Here is a 24,468-nt window from a genome sequence, read left to right as displayed (position 1 = left end):
TCTCTGCAAGCATTCATTATTTCCTAGCTCTGGCTACTGAGAAGTCCTGGAAGCAGCAATACCCCAATGGTAATAGGTATCCGCATCCTGAGCTTGGCTTATTTATTCATTTTTTTTTAGATTTTATGATTTTATTTATTTATTCATGAGAGACATAGGGAGAGAGGCAAAGACTTAGGCAGAAAGAAAAGCAGGCTCCTCGCAAGGAGCCAGAAGCAGGACTTGATCCCAGGATCCTGGGATCACCACCCAAGCCAAAGGCAGGCGCTCAACCACTGGGCCACCCAAGCGCCCCCTATAACCAAGCTTATAAATATCACTTACCACGAAGAAAGACTCAGGATCCTTGGAGAAGTGACTGATTTCTAGGGCTGGGTCAGGGAAATTACACTGCAAGTCATATGGTGCTAGGAAGTAAGGAAGAACTCAAAGAATGATAAAGCGATGTAAAAAGAACATAGTAGCTAGTATAAGGGGTCTCCTATTGGCCAAATCTGGGACAATCCAAACATCAAAATAAATAATGACAGTAACAAGTTATAATCTACTGATTTAAATAGGGATATCTGAGTCCAGACTGATATAAATAAATAAACAGGCAGAAAAATGAAGAGAAAACTTCTTACAACATTTCTAACAATAACACAGCAAGTAATTCATGTAGAACAGAGGTTAACATTAAAATATCATTTTTGGGCAAACAGAATAGCAATTACTCGGGTAAGAAACTTTAATAGAGGTTACATTTTAATGGAAGTAAAAATTTGATGAAAATCAGGTTGTTTTCATAGCCTCAAAATATCTTTTCACATTAAGGAGGGCACTTGATGGACTGAGGGGACTTGATGGGTATTATACTATATGTTGGCAAACTGAATTTAAGTAAAAAAATTTTTAAAAAAATAAATAAAAATTGCTAATGAAAAAGTATTTTTTCACAAAATACTGACGAGATACAAGAGGGAAAGAGTGAATTTACAGTGGAAAAAACAGACAGCCGGTTGACATTACCTTAATCAAATGATCAAAGCTGGCATAACTAGGAATGGGACAAATAAGAATCACGTACCAGCTAATAGGATACAGTGGGGAAAGCATAGCACCAATTCAAGGATCTATACATCCTGGAATACACAAATTTTAGAATTTTAATAGAATTAAATATATTCTAGTTATATATACTATATATTATAAATTTATATGTATTCTATATATTATACATTATATTATAACATAATTATATTATAAATTATAAATGTATATTTTATTATATATAGTTACTTTTATTCAGAATATATCATTAGAATATGTATAATACATAATTAGAATACATCATATATTACATACAATTAGAATATAAATATAATTTTATCTATAATATGTATATTCTAGGATGTATTTGTGCTTAATCATTTTTATGTGTGCTAATTTTCCCTTGGATTAATGCTCATTTTGGGGTATAAATTATCTATTCAAATGTTTTGCCATTTTTTAATTGGTTTGCTTTTTTGTATATATAGTCTGGATACAAGACCTTTGTCAGATATATATTCATGAATGAATATTTTTTCCTAGTCTATGGTTGTCTATTCATTTTCTTAATAGTGTTTTCAAATGAGTAGAAGTTTTTGACTTTGATGAAATTCAACTCTCTTTTTCTTAAACAATTCATCCTTTTTGGATCACACTTATGAAATCTCTGCCTTCCCCAAATTTCCAAAGATACTCTCTTACATTTTCTTCTAGAAACTCTATAACTTTAGATTTTACATTTAGGTTTATGATCCATCCTGAATTAATTTTTTATAAAGTGTGAGGTACAGGTTCATTTTTATCCCCTATATATTTATTCTAGTTTTTCCAGCTCCATTTGTTTAAAAGACTTTCTTTCCTACAATTCGTCTTGAAACCTTTATTTAAAAAATCAATTGATTCTATATGTATCAGTGTATTTCCCAACTTTCTAATCTGTTCCATCAATTTACTTGTCTATACTTATGATAATTCCACATTATCTTGATTACTATAGCTTTATAATAGGTCTTAACATCATCTTAAAACTTGGTGAGTCGTCCAAATATTTGTGGAATCATGTTGGATTCATATTGGCGTCAATTTCTACAGAAAAAAGTCTTAATGTTTAGTTGAGATTGTTTTTAATGTATGGATTAATATAGGGAGAATTGATCTCTTTTTTAAAAAAGATTTTACTTACTCATTTATCAGAGACACCGAGAGTGAGGCAGAGACACAGGCAGAAGGAGAAGCAGGCTCCCACTTGAGTCCTGCCAGGACTCAATCCCAGGTCCCAGGGATCATGACATGAGCCAGAGGCAGATGCTCAACCACTGAGCCACCCAGGCGGCCTGGGAGAATTGATATCTTAACGATATTGTGTCCGTTGGGCCATAAAAATTCTGTCTCCCCATTTATTTAGATTTTTGATATCTTTTAGCAAATTTATGTATTTGTTGCTTTGATCAGAAAATATTTTCTAAGTGTTGTCTGCAAGCACACAAAAATAACATCAATTTTTTGGCGTATTGACTTTATATCTTATGACCTCTATGAATTCACTTATTAGTTATCATAGTATTTTATAGATTCTTTAGGAATTACTACATTAAGAATCATGTCATCTGAGAATAAAGATGGTTTTACTTTTTTCTTTTCAATGTTTGTTATTTAGTTTCCATGCCTTGTTGGAGGGCTTCCATCCCGTGGCACCACTGACAATTTTAGCCTGTCCTGTACATTATAGAATATTTAGCAGCATCCCGGGGCCCTACCCACCAGATGCCAGTGGCACCTTCCACCCACCCCCACCCACTGCCCTTCTGAATAACTTCCAGGTGGGGTATACTAGGGAAGTCTTCAAGGGGCAGAAGCTGTGTAACAGCAGGAATGGAGGGCAGGAGGAAACAGCTTGGGCTTGGGAGACTGAAGAAGAGAGACACAGAGGCAAATAGACAAGAGGAGAGCCCCAGAAACAACAATCTGGCCAGTGTGATGGGAGCAGAAATATTCAAGAACAGGGATGTGGTTATAGGTGGGATGATGTCTTGGGGAAAGTTTCGGAAGGTCCTGAAATACCACAATTGAGAAGTTTAGATTTTCTCCTTTATGACAATGGCTTTTTAAAAATCTTTTTCTCCCTCCATCCCTCCCTTCCTATTTCAATTCCTTCCACTCTTTTTTTTTTTTTTTCTTTTTCTTTTTTCAAATATTAGAGCAGAGCCCTGAAGAAATCAAATTAAATCTTACTTGGATGACTGGTATCGAAAATAGAGGAAATCATTGAAGCTTCATCAAAACGTGCTCTGCGGGGAGGAACCCTGGAACCTGCCACATGATCTTGCCCTTGAGATGGCTCCTGAAGTCCCTCTGTGGCACCCCCCCCCCCCCACCACCGTGTTCTTTGAAATACGGATACAAACAGCGACTCTAGGTAATGAGCAGTCATTGATGGATTTTGGAGCTGAGAAGGCAGGCCTTTTCCTAGCTGTGAGCCTTAAGAAAGTTATTTAGCCTCTCTGGGGCTCATTTTCACTTTTGTAACATGGAGCTAATAATACCTTCTGGAGAAATTGTAACAATTAGAAACAAAGTAGTTGGCACAGTGCCTGGTGGGTAGGTGTTCAAATAAATGTAATTGCAAAGTTAATGATCATGACGATAATAATGGAAACAGAGGGTGTCACCCAGCACTGAGTTCCAAATTCCCAAAGTCATTCTGAGATCGTCGTTTGCCATCAGATTCTTGGCTGACTCCCAAACCAGGTTCAGAAGAGCCCTCGCACTCCGGAGCCCCCAGAAGGACTTAGTGCTTGTAGGGCTCTGGCAGCTTCGGGGCGTCTGGGGAGGGCAGTCCTACGTGAGGCTGTCCTGAGTGAGACACGTGGCGCTTGGGGCTGACTCTCTGCGGTGGCTCCGGGTCTGCTGTGAACCCGGGAGGCCCTCGGCTGGAGCAGGGGCTCCCTCCCCTCCATACCCAGCATGGCACAAGTCAGCATCGCCCACTCCAGGCCGGTCCTTGCTCCAACTCTGGGGCTCCGCCAAAAGCTGCGAGCTGCCCTCTTATTCCTTAAGACTCGTCCTGTGTCCTTTTATGGATAGAATACATTTGAATTGTGTCCTAGCTGTGCGCATGTTATCTGTGGATATTCACCCTTTAGAATTCATTTGCCATTTGTTTATCTGTCATAAATGCCACAAATTGAAACGGAGTGCCCGGCGTGTACCAGGCCCTGGCTTAGGTAGGCAGTGAAAGAACACGGTCTGATGTCAGACCATGTAGACATCATATAAATGCTAGTGACATATATGTAACATACATAAAATATATATTATGTATATTTATCAAACTCAATCTATACGCATACATATGTGTGTGTATATATATAAAAACTCAAAAGATACTTAACATGGCAAGTCAAAGCCAACTTTTCAAGTGTTTGTGTCTTTCCAGGGTGACTTCTATGGCACTGCCAACACCATCTGCTCTAGAGCAGAAAGACTACTTAATAGCCAAAAGCAGCTGCCAGCTTAGGCTTCAATGTACTCTTGTAGTTCTCTCCAGGATGACCTGATATGACCACCCTTCTAGGTAAAGAGGATTCTATCTCCATTTGACGATTAACCCTCAACCTGAGGAAAGAGAGGTCCTGCCAGCCTGACTTGAAGTCACAGAAGGGTAAGATTTTCACAATTTAGAGTCCTACCTTGAAAAGGCCAATGTGTCAATCCCTCGCAGGGTGGGGGGGGGGGGGGTGGAGGGGTGAATTTGGTTTGGTCTGATTGGGGTCTAACTGTTTCAGTACGATTGATATGAGGAAGGATCATATTTCTGAAATACTAACATGTGTTTCATTTTTCCTGATATTTTGAGTTACAGTACAACATGGTGACTAATCCCTAGGAATGGAGTGCAGGCAGGGGTGAAGGTAGGGGTGGGCTGGGGAAGAAAGGGGAGTGAAGTGCATTGGCATCGAGACTTTTTCCATTCTTAAATTTGACATAAAAATTAGTTTTGCTATAGGGAAAAAAAAAAAGAAATCTCCTACATACCTGACATTCTGGGGGTGAGAGTTCAAAATGCCTCAGAAACTTTAGGGAGGGGGGTTAGTCTGCAATTAAAGTATTCCAGTACTAACTGTTGTCCAGTGACTAACTTTCACAAACTGCTTAATAACAAAAGCAAGATCATTATAAGCAACTTGGGAAATGCCAAAGTGCTCAAGTAAAGAGAAAAAAACATAACATTAATACCCATTTCCTTTCTTTTTTTTTTACCCATTTCCTTTATATATATATATATATATATATATATATATATATATATTTTGCTTTTTACAAAACATCACTGAAATGTATATAAAATTTATCTCACTGTCTTATCTGACCATTAACATTGCTTAAGAACATTTTTGTCATTAAAAAACATATACATGTATTTTTATTTATTTATTTATTTATTTATTTATTTATTTATTCATGTATTTTTAAATGAATTATGTTATGTTGCAAAATTAACCCATATTCATTGCATAAAATTTAGGAAAAAGAGGAAGTAAATAATCCTAACTTGAGGGGATCATTATTAACATAGTTGTTAAAGTAGTTATGATATTAATATAGAGCTACAGGCAAGTGTTCTACCAGTAAAAGCTCATTATTATCTTTATCTTTCTTTATCTATTTTCTTTTATCTTTCTTTATCTTTTATCTTTGACCTGAGATGTCAAAGGATCAAAAAGAGTACAGAGTAAAAGGCATGATTAATCCAGTACATTGGAGGAACATCAGGGGGAAGAGTGGCCAGAGTTAGCAAATGGAGATAAAAGTATCTTCCTCTTAGGGCTCTTATAAGATATTTCATATAAATGTAAAGTGTTTCTCACAGTGCCTGGCATATGATCAGCACATATTTATAATTTTATACTAATTTTAAACAAAGCAATATCACCTTCTACAAATTGTTCTACAACCTGCTTTTTAAATATTGAATAATATATCGGGATCATTTTTACATGTTAAACATAAATCTGCAATATAATTTGAATATATACATGGTGTTCCTTTCTATGTGTATGAGACAAATCAAGCGTGATTTCCAGTGGTTGCATATTATGCCATCATGTATATGTGCTATAATCTATTAACATTGTGTTGTCCGTTACCATCCAGCTGCCCAGGGACAATGAAGCCATGTTAACTATAATGAAATATATTTCTCTGACTCTCTCTTAATTTTCTTTTGCTGGGCTTTAGGTCCTCTTCAAAGACTCCTCCTGTCATTTCTAGGAGTCCCCAATGGATCCAATCTATTCATTCAACCAACAAATACTGAGCACGTATCAGGTACCAGGGAGTGTGCTGAAGATGCAGTAGCAAGAAAAAAAGGACACAGCTGCTGTTCTTTGGGTGTTTTCAATCTAAAAGGGGACACCAGACCTTAATCAAATAATGACTCAGGGAATCAAATGCAAGCTACCTTAAGTAACAAGAAGAACGAGTAGAGAGCTTATAAGAACAATGGCAAAGGGACTTGACCTTGGCTGGGGCTCAGGTCTCCAAGGAAGTTCCTAATTGAAATGAGCTCTGGGGTCTTGGGAAGTTCATGGGGTCTGGGTGAAGGAGTTCTGAAGAAAGAGGGCCATCTCTGGCAGAAGGAACGGCAAGGGCAAGAGCTCTGTCTTAGGAGAAGGCACAGTATGCAGGATACAAAGTTCAGAATTGGCAAGTTTGAATGATTTCAGCAGGCTCTGAGGCAAAGTTGCTGCCCCTCATTATCTGGTACCTGGTTCTGGGGGTGATAGAGGCAGGGGAATAGTGGCCCTAATTGTCAGAACCCATTGAGGAGGTAGGTGACGGTGTGGGCTCTGGGTTGGCTAGTTTGCATATGAAAGTCACACTAGCGGGCTGGTTGTTTGCTATCTCTAGAAATTGGCTAGCCCTAGGATGGGAGTCCCTCCAGAGTCAGCATGCCCTGAGATGTCAAAGGATCAAACAGAGTACAGAGTAAAAGACATGATTAATCCAGTACATTGGAGGAACATCAGGGGGAAGAGTGGCCAGAGTTAGCAAGAGAGACAGATGATGAGGAAGGATGACATTTCTCACTGTTTCTGAGGGACTTCAGTGAAAAATGATCTTCCCAGTTTTTGTAATCCTTTCCCCCTTTGGGCACAAACATATGGCTGGACTGGAGGTCTAATCTGGCTGACAGAAACATCTGCACTCAGAAGTGTCCCAGCAACTATCCTCCAATAACTCTTGATATAAATTACATATCTTCTAATATGTCCTAGCAACATATTGGCCTAAGCCCGAGTGCTAGGAATATATTATTCCTTGGGAATATATTATTCTCTTACATTCTTTGGTCAAATTAGCCCTAAGGCAGTGGTTCTCAATCAGGAACAATTTTGTGGGATTTAGGACATTTGACAATGTCTGGAGACATTTTTGGTTGTCACAACTAGGTGGAGAGTATTAGAGTGCAGAAGTCAGGGATGCTCCCAAACATAACAAAATGCTTGGGACACATTCCCCAACCCCCCACCCCACACACACAGCAGAGCATCATCTCTCCCAGAATGTCAGTAGTAGGGCTGAGACTGGGAAATATTATCCCAGATATCTGTATCCTGGAAGTGAATAGGGTCAGAGGTTAAGCCATGGCCCTTCACAAAAAGAATTTTTCATTAAAAATCACCCTGTAGGGATCCCTGGGTGGCGCAGCGGTTTAGCGCCTGCCTTTGGCCCAGGGCGCGATCCTGGAGACCCGGGATCGAATCCCACATCAGGCTCCTGGTGCATGGAGCCTGCTTCTCCCTCTGCCTGTGTCTCTGCCTCTCTCTCTCTCTGTGACTATCATAAATAAATAAAAAAAAAAATTAAAAAAAAAATCACCCTGTAGTGGATATATTATATTCATTATTTGTATAACTTGTCTTTTAGTCTCAAGAAATATCTGATTTTTCTTCTCCCTATTCCTTCTCTCTATGTCTGTTTTGGAAAAGAAGGCCTGGGGGGCATATTTAGAAAGAGTTACCTAATCTACTATCTTATAGCACCATTCCAAAGCTCTTTAAGTGATGGTCTTCTATTTGTTTTCTTTATTTTTTTTAGATTCCCTGTTACTTTATGAAATTGAGTCAAGTCGACAAGTCTTTAATAACTGCCTACCATATACTTAGCACGTGTCATTCTGGAAATCTAACACAATGCCTGACCCAGTGCACAGAGGGACCTAACCCATGAGAATGTACATTATCTTATGTACTTTTCCCAGTAGCCCTATAATGAAAGGATTCATATACCTCCGCTTACACACTAGTAGATAAAGGCTTGGAGAGAGTTGAGTTGTGCCTAGATCACGTGGCTAGTATGTAGTAGACTCTGGATTTGAACCCAAGCACATGGTCTGCCCCAAAGCCAATGCCCCTCTTGTGGAACTCCATAACTCTTTCCCACTGATGAAAACTGGGGAGCACAACTTTTTATCCCATTAAGAACTATCCTCCAATTGGCTCTTTTAATTTAGAGGGCTCTGTTCAGCTCATTCAGCTTCTCCACCAAAGAAGTGAGCATAGTTCTGGATGAAAGGAAAAATATTAACCAAAGGAATCAACAGGCTTCATAATAGTTTAACTCCCATTCTACCAGAAAGTCTGACTCTCAAAAACGCTGACTCCCACCTAATTAGTACCTTAGTTGAGGCGCTTATAAATTAGCAGAGATTAGTTAGGGATAATGAAAAAGGTGGGGGACATATCCTAACATTGCTCCAGTTTTATTCCACAGATAGCTCCCTGGGAAATTAAACAGATTCTCATTGAGCCTGAGGTGAGCCTTGAATTTCAAAGAAGATGAAAAGACTCATCAGAGCAAACCTATTCCTGCTCTTGATAGAAATTACTTCTCCTCAGATGTCAGCCCCTTCCCCACCCCCTCAGACTATCTCTTGTGTCTTCCAGACTGTCAGCAGTTATTTTTTAAGTTTTATCCTTCTGTATTATTTTAGTGGGTTTTTTTCCTACTATGCCCATATACCTGCTACAAAGTAGGACATGAGCTAGCTAGCTAAATAATCTTTAGTAAATACATAGAACTCTACCCTATGGTAGAGCTTTAAAAATAAAAGGCATAAAGAAAGTTGCAGAACAGTATATAAGATGTGATTTCAACTGTGTTGTAAAAAAATATATATTTTAATATGTTCAAAATATGTCTGGACTAAGACAATGGCTATCACAAGGAAGAGGGTCAGAGGAGGTCAGTTGGTGGTAGGGTGTAGGAGATGTTCACTTTGAAGATTTGAAGACCTAGTCCACTTTCCCAGGTAGAATTCTATAGATGACAAGATGCCATTTTGAAAGTTCACGACTTATCTATAATTTAAGGCATTAAGTTCTTGATTTGTTTACTAAAGACTATAATTAATTACAGATCATAGAGACTCCTGATAAAATACTTAGTCTCTCACAAACTGCTTTGCACACCAGGGATCCACACTCTGATTTCAGAATGGCTATACCTTCTACCAGAGAGTGTAACACATCTTCTTTGCACTAATATATTACACTTTTTAGGTCAATACCCACTTAGCCAGCACACTTCTATTGACCCCTAGCAATGCCAATTTTACTGTACATAGTTACAACTATCACTGGGCACAGATAGATTTCTATAATCACCATCCTGCTCTTACCCAACAAAAATGATACAAGTCATTCAGCAGCTGATCTCAGTTAAAAGCAGAATCAGTAAACCTTTGTACTGGTGGCTTTGCCAGGCAGAGCTCCTTGGCGCTACAAATGTACTGACCAGTTGGAGAGAGAGCCTCCAGGTCAAACCATTCACTCTGCACCCCTATCTTTCTTCCTTTGGTCCAACTTTTTTTTTCATGGTCATACTGCAGTCTCTGCTGAAATTTAAGAAAGACTAAAAATCAGGGACACCTGTTGTAGTTGGAAATGACCATGCTGTCTGTGTTATAGTGGCCATTGAGCCTGACAGCTGCACAAATGCAAGGCCAGTCAGGGACCACTTCAATAGAAGGGACTTCTCTGGAATGAAAATGCCAACAGAAACTCAGAGCCTGGACTGTTTTGCTGTGGGTTTGCTTGCTTGTTTGCCTGGTTGTTTTTACAGAAAGAATACTTTCCGGTCTGTCTCAAAGTGGGGAATAATAAAAATTATATATATCCGTCTAAATATTTTGTTTTATCTTAAAGCATATATGTCTATTTTCCAGTGACTAATGTAGGGCCCAGGCTTGATTTGAGTGTGGACACACTGGACTTATGTTGTTGCCCCTTTTAAGTGAATTCCACTTTTTGACACACTATGTACGATTTCCAGGTTGGATTTCTCTAAAGTGGAATTAGAACTCCAAGATACTCGTGAAACAGTCATAGAGTAGATACCATATAGATTTTTACGATCTTTCCCTACAGAATTAACTTTCCCATACATAATTCCATAGCAATATTTTTGGTGGCTTGTTTTTATTAAGTCTTTCCAGGTCATTCCCCTTAGTATTCATAGAAAAAAGGACTCTCATTTCACTGGCTTATATAATATGTAATTAAAAGAATATAGTCAACAAGTACAGCTGATCCCTGGACAGTAAGTAGCCCAGCTGGAGGGTAGGTGACTGAGGGAAGAGCCAGAAACAATGTCCTGGGGATGCCTGGGTGGCGCAGCGGTTTAGTGCCTGCTTTTGACCCAGGGCGTGTCCTGGAGACCCAGGATCGAGTCCCACATCGGGGTCCCTGAATGGAGCCTGCTTCTCCCTCTGCCTGTGTCTCTGCCTCTCTCTCTCTCTCTCTCTCTCTCTCTCTCTCTGTGTGTGTGTGTGTGTGTGTGTCTCATGAATAAATGAATAAATGAATCTTAAAAAAAAAAAAAGAATGCCGGTACTTAGAACACTTTCCAGTGCTGACTAGAAAGTTAGATTAAAGTGACCAAAACAATTTGCCGGAGCATGGAAGAGAGTGTGCATGTGATCAAGCTTCTGACTCGATTGCAAGGAATATTCTTACAGCTTCTAGCTCTCCTACTGGGGCTACCCTACATGTGACCGAACAGGCTGTATATTGCTGTCCACTACAGAAGACGCTACTGACACAGACTGTAATGTGTTCAGGCCACAGCCCCTTCAGTTGTGCAGTCCTGCCATCTTGCTTCTCTATGGTTGTGCAAACAAAAATTTCCAGAAGAAGTCTACATAGCTTCTTGAGGAATGTCATGGAAGGTATATAAGCCCAACTAAACAGAATAGGTAAGAGTAAGGAAAGATGCCTACCAGGAGCCTTTAGGAGCTAAGGCCAACCTGAAACAGTCCTTGCCCCACACAGGCTCTGGGAGAGGAAAGGAGGGCAGACGGCAGCAGGCATTCGGGCAGTTGGGAAAGGACCCAAGGAAATTATACGAAGCACTTGGCATCATAACAGCCTGAGACAGAACTTCCACCAATGTAATGAGGCTCTGAAACAGAGAAACAAGCCCTATCACAGACACCCGGCCATGGTGCCCAATTCAAGGGCTCTGGGAATGGGCTACAGGGGAAGAGTCTTCATAATGGCAAGGCCCTCAGCAGCATCTGCGTCCCCCACACACTGAGAGGCATTTCCTTTCCCTTCTGTGTTTGGGAGAGGCTGTGTTTTGTGCACTTCCCTTTGCTTCACATGAGTCAGTATAGATGGTAAGTCTTCTAGAGGCAGGATCTTTGTTCACAATTCATGGTGCATCTGAACTCTAGGAGAAGTAAATGAGTATGTGTAACTGTCCTTCAGTTTACCCACTTGATGTATTTCTAAGAAGCTGTGGGTGTACCGCATACAAACCAAATTTCAACACAAGTTGTCTCTAACAGATGAAAATTGCAGATGAAAGTGCCACATGCTGTGTAGATCACACGATCAGTGCCGAACGGTGCCTGGCACATAGCAGATGCTCCCTGAATGTTCACTGAATTCACAAATAAGTGGGTTATGTTAACTAAGCACTTCCACACAAATGATCTCATTTGATCCTCCCAAGTCTCAGAAGTAGGTGTTGTTATCTGTGTCTTATAGAAGAGAAGACGGAAGCTCTGAAAGGTTCGCCGACTTACATGCTCAAGGTCACACAGCTACTATATGCTGTGGCTGGTATATTAATTGAGATCTTTTGATTCTTTCCACCACTCGACAGCTGTTTGTAAAAGCTTCAGTCTGCACAATTCTGATTTAAATGAACCTACTGAGCAATCCTCTGGTGAAGAAGAAACACATGCCTAATGCTTATGTTATAAGTCATTTTGGGGGTATTATTTTGGATTTTCCAGAGTGGGGTTCTCCATCTTGTAAATGCATAAATCCCTAGTTTACACTCATTTTGAAGACTGAGTAACTGTAGCACATAAAGGATACACAAATGGTAACTACAAAAAGAAAGAAAGAAAGAAAGAAAGAAAGAAAGAAAGAAAGAGAAAGAAAGAAAGAGAAGGAAAACAAGGAGAATGAAAAAAATAGACTTCATCCCTTCTTTTGTCCTATTAGAATCTACTTCTCTCCTATTTAGCAAACATTACATAATACTTTATTTCTTATTTTCTGCCTTGTTCAAGGCCTAAATATTTGTTTTCTAAAATTGGGACCCTGATTGGTTGGGTTGACATGGTAAACTAATGAAGTCGAAATTGATCTGTGGAGGAGTGAAAAACCTACTCCTCCAAACTACAGATGCTGGAAACCATAGATGGAGGAAGTCTTGAGCTTTCTTCTATGTAAAAATGGAAGCAGTGGAACCCCCTGGTGCAGGAAGCTTGTCTCAGAATGTGTCACCTCTCACGTGCACCACAGCGAGTGGGCTCTGCCCATGTGGTTATTCAGATTCCCATGCCTCTCCCACCTGCTTGAAGCCTCTGGGGCCAAAATCAGCTCAAAACTTCACATCCTCTGGCCTCCCTAAGTGACCCCTAAGCCTCCCGCTGAAGACAGTGTTCTGGTCCCTGTCCCCAACTGCTGTTGAACTTTGCGTGCTTGGTGTGCTTTCTCTCCTGATCTTTTTTTAGGTAAGAGTGAACAGAAGCCCAAAGATCAGGTGTTGGCCACAGAACAAAGATGTTTACTTTCCATTAGGATCAAAGGTGAACATAAATCAAAAATAAGTATAGCACCTTGACCAAGTCTTTCACACAATTAAACAGAATCTATTTTGATAATTATATCAGCAGAAACTGCTCGGGAGAATTCGCCTAAAGCAAGGATTATCTTAATCTGATCTACCAAGTCCTCATTTGACTAGCAAAGTGTCACTTCATGGCCACAGGACAGGAGATTGCAGCACAGATCTCAGGAGATCTTAAAGTGGTATTTTTAAGAATTTCAGAGACCTCAACCTTGTCTGTGGTTAAACTTTATTCATTCAGCCTTCCCTGTTTCAGAACTTTGTTTTCCAAGTTAATCTATCTAAAGTGCTGAGAGGAAACAATTGAGTAAAATCTAAAGGAAATTTGCTTCATATGTTAGTTTATAAAAGAAGGTCCAGGAAGTCCTAAATACATACATGCATGCATAAAATTTTGATGGAGGTGACAATGTATTCGCCAGCAAGCAAACTGCAAATTCACAATGGTGTTTATTGAAGTGCACTATATTTAGCAAAGGCAAGTCTGATGGAGCTTGGCTTCGAGAGGGCCGTTTGATCCTTCCTTTCATCACTGCCTGCTGAGGAGGACCTTGGCGAGGCCTGAGTGGGGAGAAATCACCACCAGGGCTTCCACCGCACGAACCTCCTCTCTTGTGACCAAACATAGCCCTGCTGCTTCAGGAAGGTTTGCATAAAAGGGATTGGTTTTCATTTGATTCTGCAAATGAACTCACTGTGAAAGCCTGGCAGAAAGGAAGAGAATAAGAAAGAAAAAAAATTCTTAGGCAGTTCTGGCCAGCTTCCAAAAGCTTCAAGCTGACAGCACAAGTGGTTTAATCTGCTTCTTTAGAGCTGAAGACATGCTTAACTTTCAAGGCCACAAACTTGGGACTTAATGAGTGATCGCCTGAAATTCTGAATTTTTTTCTGGTAAAAAAACAAAAACAAAACCAGAAAACAAGATATTATGCTTGAACTATGCCACCTTAAAATAATTTTTTTTAATTGTAGAAATGGTGGTCCCTTTCTTTAACTTAAAAAATATTGTAGAAATGTGTCACTTCTCTGAGAATCATTTTGCATCTGTTGTTACCGTATGATTACATTCAAATTACCGTATGAAGGCAAAAAGATAGCCCTCTTTAAAATGAAATGAATCGAGCTGGATCTAAAATAACTGTTATTTATTTGCTGACCGCTTACCACTGGCAGGCACAGGTCTTTGTTTTATTAAAAAGATAAGGAGCGATGAAACATATTCACTGTTTTCAGGGCTCACAATCTACCAGGGGAAGCACAAATTTATGACTAGGTAAAGATATATATTCTAATTTTCATGTAGTGCAATGAGCATTACATAAAAGGTATGGGCAGGATACAGTAGAAACAAGAAGAGGTAGTAATAAATTCAGCTGTGTGGGGCACAAGTCTGTCTTGGCTTCACATAGATATTAACATTGAGGCTGGGCTTGAAAGAGATGCTATCTAACAAGACTTAGGAGTCAGGCCAGCACCAGATGGGGACATATTGTACAGTGCTTGCTAGCAGTGAGGCCAGCTCTGTTCAGGTACAGGATTACTCACCTGCTGCTACCTATCCAAGTGCCACCGACCTCACTAAGCTGGAAAGCCAGGCTGCTTACTGGCCTTCTTGCTTCACTTCTCATGCTTCTGTAGAAGTCTTCTCTCCACAGGCCTCAAGACTCACCCCCTTCCTCTCTGAATCATGTATTTCTTTAACATGTATACTTATACATGTTAAATACATGTTAAATAAAAGCACCTACTTCATAGCATGCCCTCGGCTAGACACTTGGAATATGTAAGTCAACAAAACAGACAGAAACCCTCTCCTTATTGAGCTTATTTTCTAACAGTGGAGACAGTCACATGAAAACATAAACAATGAGTAGAAAAGAGTACATTTTATGTTATATTAGGAAGTAGAAGTACGATTTAAAATTTTGAACAGTGAAAGGACGTCAGAGTAGTGGCGTTGGGAGCAGGTTGGAATTTTGAACAGGGTGGCCAGGGTGGACCTCGTGGAAAAACTGACCTTCAGCAGAAACATAAAGAAGGCAGGGGGCAGGAAGTGGTGGTCACCATGTGGATAGTTGGGGAAGAGTGTTACAGACAGAGGGAATAGCCAGGGTAAACAACGAAAGTAGAACAGCACCTCCTGTTGTCCAGAACAGTGAAGAGGCCATTATGGCTGGACCAGCGAGCAAGGGGGAGAGAAATAAGGATGAAGTCAGAGAAGAAAGAGGGGGTGGTCATCTCATGGAGGGTCTTCTGGGTATTATAAGGAATCTGGCTTTAACTATGTGGGAGATGGATATTAAGCAGGAGAATGACATGCTTGGACTTATACTTCAAAGAGAAACAATCTGGCTGCCCTGTTGGAGTTAGGCCATACGGGAAAGGTTAAAACCACACAAATGCTTCGGATCTGGCTTTAGTTATCAGGATGGAGGAGCTGGAGGCTGAGGGGAGGAGAGGAAGTGGAGGAAGTGGGGAGGTGAGGGAGGCCTCTGGGTATATTTTGAGGACAGAGCCAACAGGATTTGTGGATGGATTGGCCAGGAGGTGAGAGAATGGGAGAGTTCAAAGATGACACCAAGGATTTTGGCCTCAACATCTGGAAGGATGGAGTTTCCATCAGCTGAAATGGGAAGAGCTACATGTGAAAGAGATTTAGGGATAAGGTAAGGAGTTCAACTTTGGACATATGAAGTTTGATGTGTCCATTAAACACCCCAGCAGAGACCTGAACCAGAGTTCATGAGAAGGGTTAGGATAAAGATATTCATTTGGGAATCATTGCTATGTAAATCATACTGAAAGTACTGAATTTTACTGGGTGAAATCATGAAGTGACAGTGTATATGTGGAGAAGAAGAAAAGACCATGTATTGAGAAAAAAGGAACAAACATAAAAGACAGAAGGAGAAATCAATGAGGTAGGAGGAGCTCCACACAACATAGTTTCCAGGAAGCCAAATGAAGAAACTTACAGTCAAGGAAGAAGGAATGGTCAACTGTGCCCATTGCTGCTGAGAAAAGTAAAGGGCTGACCTTTGTATTAAACAGTGTAGGGATGCCTGGGTGGCTCAGCAGTTGAGTGGCTGCCTTCTGCCCAGGGCATGGTCCTGAAGTCCTGGGATCGAGTCCCACATCGGGCTCCCAGCATGGAGCCTGCTTCTCCCTCTGCCTGTGTCTCTGCCTCTCTCTTTGTGTGTCTCATGAATAAATAAATAAAATGTTTTTTAAAAATAGGCAGTGTAGGTCATTGTTCAATCCAAGGACTCATCTGTAACTTTTATAAGAGCAGTTTTGATGGAGTGTTGAGTGCAGTGTGTTGGGGTAAATCATTCCCAGTCTCTGTTTCAGAACCACGTTCCCCAACCTATTTCTATCTGCTCCGTATCTTAGCCTTCTGTTTTCTTTGCTGGCTCCTCATTTCTGTCTCCATATCAAATTTGGATTTGGTGTTGAGCCCCTTTTCCATGGTTATAACTTTGAGGCCTTTAAATAATGACTGTGTCCCAGCCACATTGCCTCTAGATGCTCGAAATAAAAATCCTTTCCAGCTCCCTTGGACCCAGACCCTTTCTGTTCTGACATTACCCGTATGACTTATTGCTACTGGATTTGTCCTGGCTTTAGGTTCAAGGGGAGTAGACAGACATAAGATTCAGAGTTTACCACAGATTGGGTTGTTGGCACAGTGTTCTTGGTACACAGATCTTACTACACTTCTTTCCCATGGTCCAGTCTGTTTCATTTCTCCTGAGGCCTGGATGTAACAGCTGGCTCTACCCGTCCTGTCTTGAGCTGACCACAAGGCCTAGTTTCTTTTAGTGGCCACTTGGCTTCCAGAGAGTTCTACTTCCCTAGCCTGTCTTCCTCTAAATTCCTTCAAAGCTACTCTGGAACTTTCTCTTTTAAAGATCATCTAAAGGTATAGGAGCTTCCACTTAACCCTAGCGTTGGTCACATTTCTGAAAACTTTGTGGGCTTAGTTAAATCCCCATAGTAGGGTTAAGTTAAGAAGCCCTGCAGAGTTTGCTTTCTTTAAAGGAGATTGGGCTGCATTTCAATTTCATGGTTATATGTGACTTTGGTTTTCCTTTCTCCATGGAAATTGACAAGTGAGGGGAGAGGATCTAGTGTAGGATAGACCTACTGATGGTGACAAGTATCTACTATCTTGGTGCATCCCTTGTTCTCCATTTTATTGGCTTTACAGAAAGCAGGCTGAACTAAATGACCTGCATATTCATTCTTCTTATAGATTTCTACTCCTCCTACAACCAGGAAATCACAAGCCCACTTCTTTCCCCCTGAAACTGTTGAAGAGGAAAGGCTTGGTTGAATCTTTGTTTCTAAACGAATATCTAGGGCATCCCCAGTGGCTCAGCGGTTTAGCGCCGCCTTCAGCCCAGGATGTGATGCTGGAGACCTGGGATCGAGTCCCGCATCGGGCTCCCTGCATGGTGCCTGCCTCTCCCTCTGCCTGTGTCTCTGCCTATCTCTCTCTCTCTCTCTCTCTCTCTCTCTCCCCCCCCCCGTGTCTCTCATGAATAAATAAATAAAATATTAAAAAAGATAAATGAATATCTAGTATTAAAGATGATCTCTGTTTGCCTTTTGTATATACCTTTGATGTATCCTGGGTTAATAAGTTATGAAAACTTCATGAGATGGTTCCATAAAGGTCAACATTCATTCACGGGGTATCTGGAATCATGAGGCCAACTGTAAAAGCAGCACCAGCAAAAGCAGAGGCCTCCTTGTGCCCTGTACAACATTCTAAGCACTTCACATGTTTTACCTCCCTAAGCCCTCACTCTGACCCTATTAGCTATTATTACCACAGTTACAGAGTTGCCCAGTGTCCCCTTAAGAGTGTTCTACATTCTCTACTCACCAGACACAGGGGAGAACATTCTTACTCTCTCCATGGAGTCTTCAGTATGGCCCTCTTTGTGCCAGCAGCTGTCTGAGCTGAACTTTAAAAAGTGCAGCTCTGCAAAGTGAGAACTGAGGAAGACACACCCATCCATAACAAAAGGGTAACTGTGTGGTCTAGATGTCCATTCTGAGAGGCGTAACACTTTGCTGAGAAGTTGTGAACTCCAGTCCTCCTGCACTCCACTCCCACCGCACATATCAATACAAATGTACACCAAGCATTCACTTCAGCCATTTCAAATAGTTTACATTTTACCACATGCAAAAGTATCAGAAATGGAACAGGTTTTAACCTTCACGCCTTTTAAAAACACTCAGGTACTACACCAAAAGTCAACCAGGTGAGTGAAGCATTTCATAGAAGAAAGGCAACAAAGAACAAATAAGAATTTGAAAAGAACAGGGCTTTGCCTGGGAAAGAAAAAAATTGCCAGTCTTTCTAGATAATCAGAAGGATTGGTGGTGCCCAGACATAGGTTTTGTGTGGCTATTTAATTTGTCTAATTAAGGTTGCTGGAATTCATTAAACTTCTTCCATGGAAACAGTATCTCAGGCATACAATTGTTTTGAGCTCGTTTTGAGCACAGAATAGGAAGCAAGCTTCAGGATAGAACTGAGAGGCCAAAAGACATCTCTAATGTCTGAAGTAGAGAGCGTTCTTGAATTAAAGTGCATTTGATTTATGCATATTCAACCACTCTGTGGGAGTGGGAGGCTGGGAAATAAAATGTTATCAAATGTTCAAATGTTACTTTGTATTTATTATATATTGAATAAACATGTGCACTTACATATTACATATTTTACATAATTATGCAGATTCACAAATTATATTATATAAACTGTACACAAAACCCTGAAATCAGACTTTATGAGCAACTCAAGGGATTTCCAAGGGTAATTTTAGCATTACTTGCTGTTTATCTTGAGCACAGTTCTAGAAGTCCAACCAGCCTGTGACTCCTCTGTGAATTAAATGGGCCTTAAGAGGATAGGAAGGCCAATGGGATGGATGCCTCTTGGACCCAAGAACTAGTCTAAGTCTGATTATTACTAAGGTGGGGTCTCTACCTGTCAGAACCTGGAATTCCCCCCAGAATAGAAAAGGAAAAGGTTCAAGTAATTCAGGACTGTGTTTGATCAGTCTGTTAGGTTTTATCCAGATCATGTCCCAAAGTCAATGTTTTGTGGGCTGCTGTATTAAAAGTGTGTTGTGTTGAGTTAGAAATGGTTTTCTTGCCCATGAGCTTGCTTCCGTGGCTACAAAAGGCATACAGAGAGGACAGTTCACCAAACTTAGCCCAAAAATCCTCTGCACCTATTTCTATTCTTAGAGGCCGTGTGTGTGATAATTATACAGAGACCAACACCAGTCTTATGGAAGGGGGTATATGTTTACAAGGACTAAAATAGTAGCACATTAAAATCAGGCAGGTGCTTGACTAGGGAATGTAAAACCATCTTCTCAAAGAGGCTCTGGAAGTTTTTATTTAAATGTTTTCAGCAAAATAAACTGTTACTAGGAAAACATGTTGTTATAAATATAAGAAGGGTCCGCGGGTTTGAAATGTATCTGGCTGATTTCTCCTTCCTTGTAGTTCCACTAAGCCTACATGCTCAGCAGTGAAAGTCAGATCTCCTGATACCCTTGATCACCCCTGGCAGCGGGCAGAAAATGGTCGGCTTTCTGAGCTTACAACAGACAATCTTTCTTGATTGATGACCCCTGACCTTTTAAAGATTATGTATTCAGAGATCTCATTTGACCCAGGGTCTCTCGTGTGGTAGAGTGGGCCAGTCTACAGGTATCTTACATTCTCCATATGAGAAAAAAAAAACACAGGAAAATGAGAGTAAATAGCAAAAGAAGAAACAATGCATTAGTTCAGAAAGTTCATAATTTCTGTGGGTACTGAGAGTAACCACATAATTTCTGTGGGTACTTTGTGACGGTGATGGTAGCCAAAGGACCAGAGATAGGGGCCTGGAGCAGGGAGTTCAGAGGAATCGTGAGACCTCTGAAACAGGATGGTTTGTACATATTTATTTCCAGGAGAATCATCAAATTGAAATTGTCCGATTCTCAAAGGGTTTTGGGAATTAAAAAGGATTAGAAGCTTGTCATAGGAGATCACTTTAATCAGTCTTACAAGATTCGTGAAGTTACAGAAGGTATAGAGGAGGCCATCTCAGGAAGTGGGGAGAATGCAAGACATAAGCAAAGAAACACTCTGAGAGACGAAAGTGCAAGGCATACTGGCAATGGTTTTAGATTTGTGTGATTGGGACAGGGAATTCATTTGTGTGAATGGGACAGGCGAGGAAAGTAAACCTGGAAAATAGGTAGGAACTGAAATGGGGGGCAACTTTAAATGAAACTGAAGGAGGGACACCTGGGTGGCTCAGTGATTGAGCATCTGCCTTTGGCTCAGGGCATGATCCTGGGGTCCTGGGATTGAGTCCCGCATCAGACTCCCCGCAGGGAGCCTGCTTCTCCCTTTGCCTATGTCTCTGCCTCTCTCTCTGTTATCTCTCATGAATAAATGAATAAAATAATAAATAAATAAATAAATAAAACTGAAAAAGATTGTGTTTCCTTCTATAGACCATGGGGAATCACTGGTTCCACTTCAACTGAAAAAATATTGTGTGTCTGATTCCTACAAAGCAATGTGCGGTGTCCTAGCTTGCAGGTGGGGATGGGAGACTCATGTGTAAGGGAGAAGCGTTAAAATTTGCTCGAAGCATAACAATAATTAGCAACCATTAACATTTACTCCCGTGCTTACTGTGGGCCAGTCCTTGGACTAAGTGCTTTAAATGGATTATCTGATTTAATCCTCACACCGCTGTTGAGGTGTACCCTATTGGAGTAAAAGGAAATTACATTACTTGTCCTTAGTTATACAGCCAGGAAAGGTGGAGTCATTATTCAAACTCAGGCAGTTGTAATTCCACTGCCTAAGCTCTGGAAGGCTCTTCCGTTCACTGTTTCGGAATATCCTGACCTACTGCTGCAGCCAGAGATGGCCATGATCCCATGATTCTCATCAATACCAGGGTATTGACATGTCTAGAGGCTCCCAAAGTTTACTGATTGCTACTGATGTGGCAAAATGAATATTGCATGTTTCTATAAACAATCAACTTTATCTCAAGACTTGAAAAAAATATATGACAACAGATATGAGAATATTATGCATGTAAAAATCACATTGATTAATTTAATTTTTTAATGAACATAGCATACATGCAGAAAAATAAACAATCACAAGCATACAGCTTGTTATACTTTCATACAGCAAATGCAATCATGCAACCAACACCCAGATGAGGCAATGGAGCTCTTCCAAAGCTCCCATCTGCCCTTTCTCTGACATCATCACCAGCAGTAGCCATCATGTAGGATGTTTTCTTTGCAGCTGGCTTCTTTTCCTAACGTTGCATTTGTAAGATTTATCTATATTGCTGCTTGTAGCAGTAGACTATATAAGTGACGTTAGCTTTTAGGATAAAACCTGATGCCACAATGAAGTTATTTGCTTTTAAGGGAATATTTTCCTATTTTTTTTAAATTAATTTTTATTGGTGTTCAATTTACCAACATACAGAAAAACACCCAGTGCTCATCCCGTCAAGTGTCCCCCTCAGTGCCCGTTACCCATTCCCCTCCAACACCCACCCTCCTCCCCTTCCACCACCCCTAGTTCGTTTCCCCGAGTTAGGAGTCTTTATGTTCTGTCTCCCTTCCTGATATTTCCCACACATTTCTTTTCCCTTCCTTTATATTCCCTTTCACTTTTATTCATATTCCCCAAATGAATGAGAACATACACTGTTTGTCCTTCTCCGATTGACTTATTTCACTCAGCATAATACCCTCCAGTTCCATCCACGTTGAAGCAAATGGTGGGTATTTGTCGTCTCTAATGGCTGAGTAAGATTCCATTGTATACATAAACCACATCTTCTTTATCCATTCATCTTTCGATGGACACCGAGGCTCCTTCCACAGTTTGGCTATTGTGGCCATTGCTGATAGAAACATCAGGGTGCAGGTGTCCCGACGTTTCATTGCATCTGAATCTTTGGGGTAAATCCCCAGCAGTGCAATTGCTGGGTCGTAGGGCAGGTCTATTTTTAACTCTTTGAGGAACCTCCACACCATTTTCCAGAGTGGTTGCACCAGTTCACATTCCCACCAACAGTGTAAGAGGGTTCCCTTTTCTCCGCATCGTCTCCAACATTTGTTGTTTCCCGCCTTGTTAATTTTCCCCATTCTCACTGGTGTGAGGTGGTATCTCATTGTGGTTTTGATTTGTATTTTCCTGATGGCAAGTGATGCAGAGCATTTTCTCATGTGCATGTTGGCCATGTCCATGTCTTCCTCTGTGAGATTTTTCTTCATGTCTTTTGCCCATTTCATGATTGGATTGTTTGTTTCTTTGGTGTTGAGTTTAATAAGTTCTTTATAGATTTTGGAAACTAGCCCTTTATCTGATATGTCGTTTGCAAATATCTTCTCCCATTCTGTAGGTTGCCTTTGAGTTTTGTTGACTGTATCCTTTGCTGTGCAAAAGCTTCTTATCTTGATGAAGTCTCAATAGCCCTGCCGACGGAGAGCCCCGGAGCTACTGCGGGGGCTGACTCCAGGGTCCCAGAGCTGCCCCCGCCACTGTGGCTTCCTCCCGGGGCCTCACGGGGTGAACACCCCCCACTGAGCCCTGCACCAGGCAGGGGCAGAGCAGCTCCCCCAAGTGCTCATCACCAAGTGCTAACACCTGAGAATCAGCACAGCAGGCCCCTCCCCCAGAAGACCAGCAACACGGACCAGTTCCAAGGGAAGTCAAGGGACTTAAAGTATACAGAATCGGAAGATACTCCCCCGTGTTTTTTTTTTTTTTTTTTGTTTTGTTTTTTTTTTGTTTTTGTTTTTGTTTTTGTTTTTGTTTTGTTTTGTGCTTTTTTTTTTCTTTCTTTCTTCTTGATTTCTGATTGCTTCCCCCACCCCAGCCCCCCCCCCTTTTTTTCTTTTTTCTCCTTTCTTTTTCTTTCTTTTTCTTCTCTTTTTCCCCTTTTTTTCTTCTTTCTCTTTTTTCTTTTTCTCTTTTCTTTCCTTCTCTCTCTTTTTCTCCTTTTCCCAATACAACTTGTTTTTGGCCACTCTGCACTGAGCAAAATGACTAGAAGGAAAACCTCACCTCAAAAAAAAAAAAAGAATCAGAAACAGCCCTCTCTCCCACAGAGTTACAAAATATGGATTACAATTCAATGTCAGAAAGCCAATTCAGAAGCACTATTTTACAGCTACTGGTAGCTCTAGAAAAAACCATAAAGGACTCAAGAGACTTCATGACTGCAGAATTTAGATCCAATCAGGCAGAAATTAAAAATCAATTAAATGAGATGCAATCCAAGCTAGAAGTCCTAACGACGAGGGTTAACGAGGTGGAAGAACAAGTGAGTGACATAGAAGACAAGTTGATGGCAAAGAGGGAAACTGAGGAAAAAAGAGACAAGCAATTAAAAGATCATGAAGATAGATTAAGGGAAATAAATGACAGCCTGAGGAAGAAAAACCTACGTTTAATTGGGGTTCCGGAGGGCGCGGAAAGGGACAGAGGGCCAGAATATGTATTTGAACAAATCCTAGATGAAAACTTTCCTAATCTGGGAAGGGAAACAGGCATTCAGATCCAGGAAATAGAGAGATCCCCACCTAAAATCAACAAAAACCGTTCAACACCTCGACATTTAATAGAGAAGCTTGCAAATTCCAAAGATAAGGAGAAGATCCTTAAAGCAGCAAGAGAAAAAAAGTCCCTGACTTTTATGGGGAGGAATATTAGGGTAACAGCAGACCTCTCCACAGAGACCTGGCAGGCCAGAAAGGGCTGGCAGGATATATTCAGGGTCCTAAATGAAAAGAACATGCAACCAAGAATACTTTATCCAGCAAGGTTTTCATTCAAAACGGAAGGAGAGATAAAGAGCTTCCAAGACAGGCAGGAACTGAAAGAATATGTAACCTCCAAACCAGCTCTGCAAGAAATTTTAAGGGGGACTCTTAAAATTCCCCTTTAAGAAGAAGTTCAGTGGAACAATCCACAGAAACAAGGACTGAATAGATATGATGACACTAAACTCATATCTATCAATAGTAACTCTGAACGTGAACGGGCTTAATGACCCCATCAAAAGGCGCAGGTTTTCAGACTGGATAAAAAAGCAGGACCCATCTATTTGCTGTCTACAAGAGACAGAAGGACACCTACAACCTGAAAATAAAAGGTTGGAGAACCATTTACCATTCAAATGGTCCTCAAAAGAAAGCAGGGGTTGCCATCCTT

This window comes from Vulpes lagopus, chromosome 6 (genome assembly GCF_018345385.1).
Source record: "Vulpes lagopus strain Blue_001 chromosome 6, ASM1834538v1, whole genome shotgun sequence".
Classification (NCBI taxonomy): domain Eukaryota; kingdom Metazoa; phylum Chordata; class Mammalia; order Carnivora; family Canidae; genus Vulpes; species Vulpes lagopus.
This window is presented reverse-complemented; position numbering follows the sequence as displayed.